At 41.0% G+C, this 9,172-nt stretch overlaps 1 long non-coding RNA gene across 2 annotated transcripts; it reads right to left on the bottom strand.

The window, feature by feature from the left end:
• Positions 1 to 448: 448 nt before the first annotated feature.
• LOC139433697 (uncharacterized) lies at positions 449 to 8,907 on the bottom strand. Of its 2 annotated transcripts, XR_011643083.1 has the most exons (4): positions 8,813 to 8,907; positions 2,036 to 2,142; positions 1,586 to 1,646; positions 458 to 1,473 (listed from the first exon to the last, which is right to left on the bottom strand). It is a non-coding gene; the product is annotated as an uncharacterized lncRNA (long non-coding RNA). The 2 variants fall into 2 exon arrangements; XR_011643082.1 differs by lacking the exon at positions 8,813 to 8,907 and having other exon boundaries at positions 449 to 1,473; positions 2,036 to 2,525.
• Positions 8,908 to 9,172: the final 265 nt, after the last annotated feature.

The raw sequence follows: 9,172 nt of genomic DNA, 5'->3' as shown, positions 1-9,172 counted from the left end.
AGTTAGCACATCCTCCTATCAGGCACTAAACTGTTTTACTCTAGATATCATTTGAGTATCTTCTTGATATTTTCTATTCTATATTTATATAATTGACCTTCTACTTTCCCACTATTTTGTATGTACTCTTAATATTTGAATGTTTTCATAAAATATAACACATTCAAAAGTGCGTTACAAAAATGAAAGACATTAAGAAAAAGGCATTTTAAACAGTCATTAAAAAGCAACACAATCTTCCTGCATTGCAATTACTCTAAACGTGTAATAACGTGCTTTAGCCAGTAGGTGGTTTGGGTTAAAAGGCTGTCAAGTTTACAGTGTTAACAAAATAAAATATACTGCTGTTTCCGGTTTAGTTTACGACGAATATTATTTTGTTATTGTTTTGATATTTGTAACACAAAAGCGATGGAAAAACCCATAGCAACCAAAAGATGGTCTTAACATGACCCAGTCGTCTAAACAATAATATCAAAACAAAATATTACTACTAACTTTATTGTGAAATTAAAACAGAACGGTAAAAGAATAGTTTCCGGTGTATTCTGATGCCCGATCTCTGTAGATAAATAAAGAACTACGACAGATGTGTAATATTTAATGCAGCCAAACCATTTATTACAATGCATTCATGTGGTGACTTTCAAAGAGTAAAGCAAGCACTGCTGAATAAAGTGTGATTTTCTCTTTTACGAAACCTTTTTTTTCATATGGAATGCAGTTGGAGGTCAACCAATCACAGAGCTTGAGGACTGATCACGGGGTTCATGGTGTAGTCCCAAACGATAGCTGAGGATTCTGGGTAGTGTAGTGTCTTCTGCCGTCCAAAAACCCCGAAAATATATTTGTTTCTCCGAATTGAAGGGGGAAAATACAAAAGCATTGCACACAATTCAAACCAATCAATGTTGTGTAATTAACAAGGACAATTTGGTGTTTTTTAGTCGATGAGTAGTGCAGATATCACTGTAAAATCAATCGACAGTAAGGAGAATAGGCTACTTACTTCCGGGTGTAAAATTCTCCGTTATCCAATGGGAATGGATGCTCGTAATACAAGACATGATCATTATCTTTTAAATAACGTTAACTAAAGGGAACAATCTATTTGACACAGCTGAAGCTCTGGCCTTCCTTAAAAACAAACTAATGTAATAAAATTAACAGTTGCATTACACACAATGCACGTTGTAGAAATGCGTGTGTGCACCACGACAAAGGAGCCTCATTCACTTTACATTGGGGTTGTTTGCGTGGTGCCGACACGCAAATGTAACAAAGTTCGTGACTCCACCACGCATTGTGGTGTTAAGGAGTCGTGGTGGAGTCACGCATTCTGGTGAGATCAGGTTGTGTTTAATACAAAAAAACAGGGAAAGGCTTGAAAAACACAGAGTTGAGACTCAGGGTGCGGGTGAGGGTCTCAGTGCAGGTATTCAGGCTCCATTGAATCCCCCTCTGGTTCTTGTGCTGAGAGAGGGAGTAACAGACAGGAGAAAGGGTTATACACACCTATATAGCACACCTATTGCCTTGGGGAGATAACGTGTTTACTTATATAAAACAGTAGTATTAAACGTACCTTGTATTTTCACTCTCACTTAAGTCCCTCTCCCTTTGCCATCAATCCAGAATCAGCTGGGCTGCAACATTATACAGACAGGTAATAATCAACAGAATCACAAGGACACAATATGGCTCTGCTAAAAACACTCACTCTTACACGCACCAAAGTTATATTGATCTAATATTTAACTCCCTCCACCCCCGCATACAATCCCGCTTAGAAGCCCCTCTTCTCTAATTCAACATGTTGGACGAAATGACATTAAGAGAACGGAATTTACAATTAAAAGGCTGTTCAACGTGTGTTGCTAACTTGCTTCGGTATGCTAGCTTAATCTGTTATCTGTAAACGTTCCCTAAATCTACTAATTTAGGGATAATCCACTGACATCCTTTAATACACATGTTCATTTGAATCAGATGTACTGATAATATCCGCAATATACATCTTTAAACTTCTTCTTACCTTTAAAAGTCCGTCACGAACGGTCTATTATGCAGCAACTCCACAGCTCTGCCAGCCTTGGCGCTAACTTCCGGGGAACGATTGAGAGGCTCCACGATCCGCCATTGCTGTAAAAAAGTGGTCCATTGGAGTGAACGGAGATGTCGTAACTCTTTTATTAAATGGCTCTGGTCTGGTGGTTCCTCGGTTATCGCTCCTTGCTCCTCTGGCAGCAATAAGAGCCATGGGACGCTACTCAAGATGGCGCAGACAAATCAACTTCCGGTGAGACGAGGACCGAGGAGCGAGGAAATGAAAATAGTCGACCTGGCCATGGAGGAGAACAGACAACAAACAATATGGCGCACGAGTACAGGTAATTAACGTATTGTGGTTTTAGATATAATTACATACTATTTAGGTTCTCGTTTGTTTGTCCATTTGGCTGTTTAGCACAGTGTAATTGTGTTTATTTTGCTAATTTGTATTTTAAATATTAAATGTAAAGGAATGGAATACATATATATATATTAGGGCTGTCAAACGATTACAATTTTTAATCAGATTAATCACAGCTTAAAAATTAATTAATCAGATTAATCACCATTCGAACTATGTCCAAAATATGCCATTTATTTATGTATATTGTTGGGAATGGAAAGATAAATGAAAGAAGGCGGATATATCAATTTAACATACAGTATCTATGTGTATTATAACATTTGTCTGCATGTCAAAATGAAAGACAACCCACACACCTATCAATCATCAAACCGTGGGGTCTTAATTCATTACGTGTTGATTTCTATCAACGGGGGAGTACTTCAGGAAAGTCGGGGGGGGGGGGCTAGTGGAGTACTTCGTGACCACAGAGTGTGAACGTTGTGATCAGCTGTTTTAGCGCAGTTCTCCAGTGAAGGGGGGAGTCTCCCTCCGCAGCCAGTTGGCACAGTTCCGTTGTTCAGACCGACGTTAACAGCAGCCTGTCTGTGCACACGGAGACCGACTCTGTCGTCCGGTGATCTAACCGCCTTCTGGAAAAGCTTCACAAGTACGTCGGTACGCAAATGCGCTTTGTGACACAAGTGACGGTACGCATTTCAGATTAGTTAAAGTTAAAGCCTTTTATTGTCACTATACACAAAGTATAACGAGATGCAGAGTGCAACTCTGTCCCGGTGTGCAAAAAATATACAAACAAATACATAACACCAAAAAACACAGCAATAGGACATACAATCATACGGGGGAATAAATAGTTAAAAATATTGACATCAAAAAATAGTATATAAAGTGCATTAAAAGTGTGTGTATGTGTGAGAATGGTTACAGTTATTATTATGTGTGGTGGTTGAGCAGCCTGACGGCCCAGGGGTAGAAGCTGTTTTTGAGTCTGTTTGTCCGTGACTTGAAGCTCCTGTCTCTCCTCCCAGAAGGCAGGAGAGAGGACAGTCTGTGACCTGGGTGAGAGATGTCCTTTATGATTTTATTAGCTCTGCTGCGGCAGCGGGAGGTGGAGATGTGTTCCAGAGAGGGCAGGGGGCAGCCGATGGTTTTCTCTGCCATCCTGATCACTCTCTGCAGGGCTTTCTTGTCCGCAGCTGAGCATCCTGCATACCACCCCGAGATGGAGTATGACAGCACGCTCTCGATTACCACATAACCTGCGTACCAGTTATGTGCACCCCTGTACCAGAGCCATATTATTACTATGATATGGCTCTGCCCTGAACTACAGCAAAAGTATTCTCCGTCGGGACTTCCTGCAACAACACCACGCCGTTATCAAAGATGTTCTCTTGAGAAGACGATCACTACGTGACAAAAGTTTTCAAAACCGTGGCTACTGAAATCAGTCTGACTAACTGCTGTCTGTGCAAGTTACTCCGCGAGTTGGCAGACTTTATTTTGCTTACTTTAACATCATTTTTCATGGTGGGGCTAAGCCATTTCTTGGTATGGGTGCAGCCTACCCCAGCCATACCCTGGCGCTGCCACTGGTGGCACGTATGGGGCGGGCCATTCTGCACATGCGTTAAATGCGTTAAATATTTTAACGCAATTAATTCAAAAAATTAATTACCGCCGTTAACGCGATAATTTTGACAGCACTAATATATATATATATATCTTAGCTCTTAGCTTGACATGCTCGACGTTCAGTTAGCATATATGCTAACTGAACACGCTCGTTCCAGGGGCGGTTCTAGGGGCGGTTCTAGGGGGCCCCTGTGGCCCCCCTAACAATGAAAAGTTTTTTTTTTTTTTTTTAAATGTATATTTTCTGGTACTCGGGCTGCAGTCCAATAGTCCATTTAGCTTAGGAACCTTCCTAACCAAGTGAAATGACCCGGAGGTCCCTCAGTGGCAGCCATGTTAAGTGCCGTTCCAATTCTCAAAATGAAAGGAAAGGAGGTTTCAAACTTCCTTTATAACCTCCTTTAGCTTCGGAACCACTGGACCTCCCTTACTGAAAGGAGAGGAGAAAATGCTGCCCCACAATGCATTGCAGCCGCAGCATTTGCCGTCACTCAACAGTCGGCCGTTCACGGAAACAACCGATTATGACGGAGAAATGATATCATGAAAGTTACAGTGCTTATTAAGCTTTTTAAAACGTATGTGGTAAGTTACAAAGTGCTTTGTTCTGAACGTTCATCAGTATTATAATCAAAGAGAGAAATATGAACGTTAGTTTTTACTGAAATGATCAAATAAAGTCAACATTTCACAGTCTTCACTGAGCTGTGTGGGGTTTGTTCAGCTTCTAAAAGATGTTTGAATGGTGATATACACAGAGATAGATGTTAAGGACTAACGTTTATAATAAATACATCTGTATTGATTTATATTTTAATCAATCATACGTATTGGGATCATTGGTATTAATGTGGACCGGAGGGAGAGGGGGACGAGCAGAAGTTTCACTTTCCTTTTTTATTTCAATTCCAACTTTGGTCCTGAAGAATATGTTTCTCTGTTGTCTACGTTCATAAAGCAAAGCAGCAGCATCAGAGCACGGTGCAGAGTCTCCAGATGAGTTCACAGCAGTCCCTCGTTCTTATTGAACATCCATGTTGTAGTCCGCTGTATAGGAAACTGTAGTTTCCATGGTTTCCCCACAGCAGCAGACGCACATTCATGACGTCCGCTGGCGCATCATAAACACGTCGGCAGTGATGTACCTGAACGCGTTCAATGAACGATCGTTCATGAACGCGTTCATATTTTGGGCGAACGTGAACTGAACGTACTGTATTTCCGCTAGATGAACGTAATTGAGAACGCGTTCATTCTCAGCGCTGTATAACGGCGTTCAAACGTGCGTTCATTCTCAGCACTGTATTATAACGGCGTTCAAAAGTGTGCCAGATTTCATATGCCTTTCAGCCGAAAACCCAGTTAAAACACACCGTAAACAGGCTTCAAAATAATGCGGAAAACCACCCAATCTGGCAACAGCAAGCTGCCTGTGACGCGTACGCGCCTGTCACCCCTGGCTGTCGCACTAAAATATAAATATACTAAATATATCAGACTCCTCACAACAAACAATGTGGAACCGCGGAACCGGCGAGCATTGAATGAATGAATGAATGAATGAATTAGTATGGACGAAGCCGAGAGCAGCTGCAGCAGCACTCGCTCAGAGTGAGACTCTACGGCAGGGGTGGGGAACCTCCGGCCTCCGGCCGTATACGGCCCGCGAGACAATTTGGTACGGCCCTCGAGGTAATTTATAAACACACGCAAAAAATAAAAAAATGAAAGAAATCTAGACCGCAAAAAAATTAAACAAGCGAGTACCTGTTTTTCCTGGCCAAGGTCAGGGTCCTTGAACACAACACGAGCCTAACGTGTCATCACGTGGTATATGTCTCGACTGACAGGGGTGCAGTTCTGACGGAGAGCACCAGAACGCCACTCCAGCACTTCAGAATTTACAGTACCGATAAGTCCATACACATGCCGCAGTTTCTGCGTGGCTGTGTCTTTAGTTGAAAGCCCAGTGGCGATCTGCTCATCTGTCATACTATAATAACTGTGTTGTTGTCATTAGCATCTGGTTAGCTAGCTATGCTAACGAATATAAGAAGCTTTGTCTACAACCAGTGAGGTAAAGGCACATCTTTATATGATCATTATAGTTATAAAAAAAATAAGAGAATAAAGTAAACAGGTATAAAATACTATAAGACAGTTATTAATAAAGAAGAATACAGTTTGAAAGGGTAGTGATTTGTCAAATATCCATAAATTAAAAGAAAATCTGCTTACAGTTGTGTTTGGGTGTTGAGAGATGTGTCCATAGATCTCCTAATGTTGCTCTCAAAGTGCAACACATCTTGCCAGGGGAGCATGCCCCCCGGACCCCTCTAGAGGAGGTTAGGTCCCCCCCACTTAAACCATGTTCACATGGATAGGAAACTAAATACATTTGCACACATCTTGTGTCCATAAATTATCTTTCTGTTTAGGTGGTCACGCCACACCCTGCACGTGCATGCATACGCGAGTCATGGTGAGATATCTGGATTAGGAGGTTGCTTTTTCTTTGCACAGAATGAAATGAATGAGCTGTGATTTTAGTTTTTTAAGCAGAGGTCAATAACTTGTACGGCCCTCTGAGGATATTGTAAAAATTGAAATGGCCCATTAACATCGTACAGGAGACAAATAATAGCTCGCAGCAACGTATTGAAAAAAGAACTATGAACTATAAATTAGTTCATTTTTGAAACCATGAACTTTAGTTCAAAATTTTGAATTATGAACTATGAACTGAACTAGTTCATTTTAAAATATGTGAACTGTGAACTGAACTAGTTCATGTAGAAAGTGAACTTTCCCAACACTGCACGTCGGATAGTGAAAGTGCAGTCGATTCTCTAAAGTACCGCAGTCTCTTCTCTTAAGTCCTTTTGAATTCTCCTATCCATGGCCGTATCTACCATTGAGGTCACCGAGGTCCGGACCTCGGTAATATTTTCCGAGCTGTGTTTACAAAACTTGTGAAATAATTGCACTAAACGGGGTTCTTTGTAGTACTTCCATTTACTGACGATGGGGGCGCTGCATAACTACGTAGCCTCTGTTAAAGCAAACAGAAGAAGACGACATGTATCAACAAACCACCGCAGCTCGGACTTGTACCGGAGCAGCGAAGGAGTGATGAGGTATCTAGAGATCTGAGTCCAGCGGGCTGCTTGTGTTCCTGTTCATCAGGACATCATATGACCAGCAGATCCTGTGTGAACGCTCTACGTTAGTCTGTGGACGTCCGACAACAGCACACTAACTTATATTGCTACTATAGGCTATACTTTGGTTTAAATTGCGTGAATAAACTAGCTAGAGAGCTAAAGTTAATTACGTTCATCCAATGTCAGAAGGATTACGTTGTAATGCTTTTCTTTCATTTCAATTTGAGTAAAACGTTGAAGATATAACATTGTATTATTTTCTTTTTACACTGACTCAGATATAATGAAAAGACTACGTCAGTCGAAGCTCAGCTTTGGTAAGGAAGAGACGGGACAGGCAGAGAGAGAGAGAGTGATGGAAGTCAGGGAGGAACTGGAGTCACACAAAAATAATGTAGGCTTAATAAGCCCATCTATTTATCTATCTATGTATCTATAACAATAGTCTTCATTTACAATAGGCATAATTTTAAAACATACATCTTTATGATGTCATAATAACATACAATAGTATAAAACACAATTTGCTTACATCTTTGTTCTCTTTTGAGAATCAAACAAAACAGATTTAAATTAAAAAAAGAATGCAAACAAACAAGTGAAATGAACTAAATAGCTGAATTGCTTTTAATTCACTGGCAGGAGCGACAAGTGAGGAGGAGACAAGTGAGGAGGAGACAAGTGAGGAGGAGCAAACAGTGAACAACGAGGGAGAGATTGAACAAAGAGAAAGAGTAGAGGAGAGAGAGAGTAATGAACAGGAAGAAGACAGAGAGACTAAAGACGATGGAAGAGAGGCTGCAGGTTATGGAAAGGAGAGAGACATGGACAATGTCTCTTCTGCATGTCCAGATCATTAATAGTAACAATCAGCTGATTCTTATGCATTACACTTTAAAGATTATTTATGCTGACATTGTCAGCCCACTGACATGGTTTGAAATCAATATATTATCCAATGTGTGACCCCCCACAGGACTTAAAAAGCACCTAAATCATTAAAATCCCAAAAATCTCGGGGGGTATCCCCCGAACCCCCCTAGCATGTTTGGACCTCGGTATTTAGGAAATCCTGGATACGGCCCTGCTCCTATCCACTATCCCTTAACCCTGTGACCTTTCACTCAGAAGTCAAGGGATAGACGATAGGGTTAGAACTTAGGAGCTGATTTTTAAACTATCCGACCGCAACCATGGTACTGACACCGGCCCTTTAATTTCCTCGCTCCTCTTCCTCATCTTTTAAATCACTCATCTTCTCCAGTCTGAGAGATAAAGCAGTAACACTGGACGGACACACACACACACACACACACACACACACACACACACACACCTTAATAATGAACTTGGTTAAAATACATGAAATCAGTCAGACTGCAGGCCGCTCTCCATTTTGTCTGCGCTGGTCTGTCACATGTTATGTAACTCTGATAAATGAGGAAACAGGAAATAATACAAGTTTACAACACTTGCAGAAGTCTCAATGGACTCAAGGACGCTGATTTTTAACCAAGAAGTTCTTTTCGGACATCCAGTAAAACAGAGTAAATAATGAATGTGTTAGGAAGCAGATCCTGGTGTTCACACTCACCCTGTTGTCCTCCTGCTCCGAGCTGTAAAATGGCGTCTGGCAGTCTGACAAGTCTGACTTCATACTTTCAGTTTCAACTTCCCTCCCCTGACTGCAGCTCCTCCTCTGATTCATATCCAGCCTCCTCAGCTGAAGCAGTTCACATGTTCTTATCTTATCTTACTATTACTATCCTACCTTATCTTACTTTGTTCAGTGAGATCAAGGACATGCAGCTAAAAACAAGCTCAACAAAGTTATCAGAAGACGACAACATCCGCACATCAGCGACCGTAGGATATCATTAAATCTGCTTCATATCAAAAACTATGAACTTAAATAAAAACACAAAGCTAAATGTAACTAATTTACAAGATGTGC

This window comes from Pseudochaenichthys georgianus, unplaced genomic scaffold (assembly GCF_902827115.2).
Source record: "Pseudochaenichthys georgianus unplaced genomic scaffold, fPseGeo1.2 scaffold_999_arrow_ctg1, whole genome shotgun sequence".
Classification (NCBI taxonomy): domain Eukaryota; kingdom Metazoa; phylum Chordata; class Actinopteri; order Perciformes; family Channichthyidae; genus Pseudochaenichthys; species Pseudochaenichthys georgianus.
This window is presented reverse-complemented; position numbering and strand designations above follow the sequence as displayed.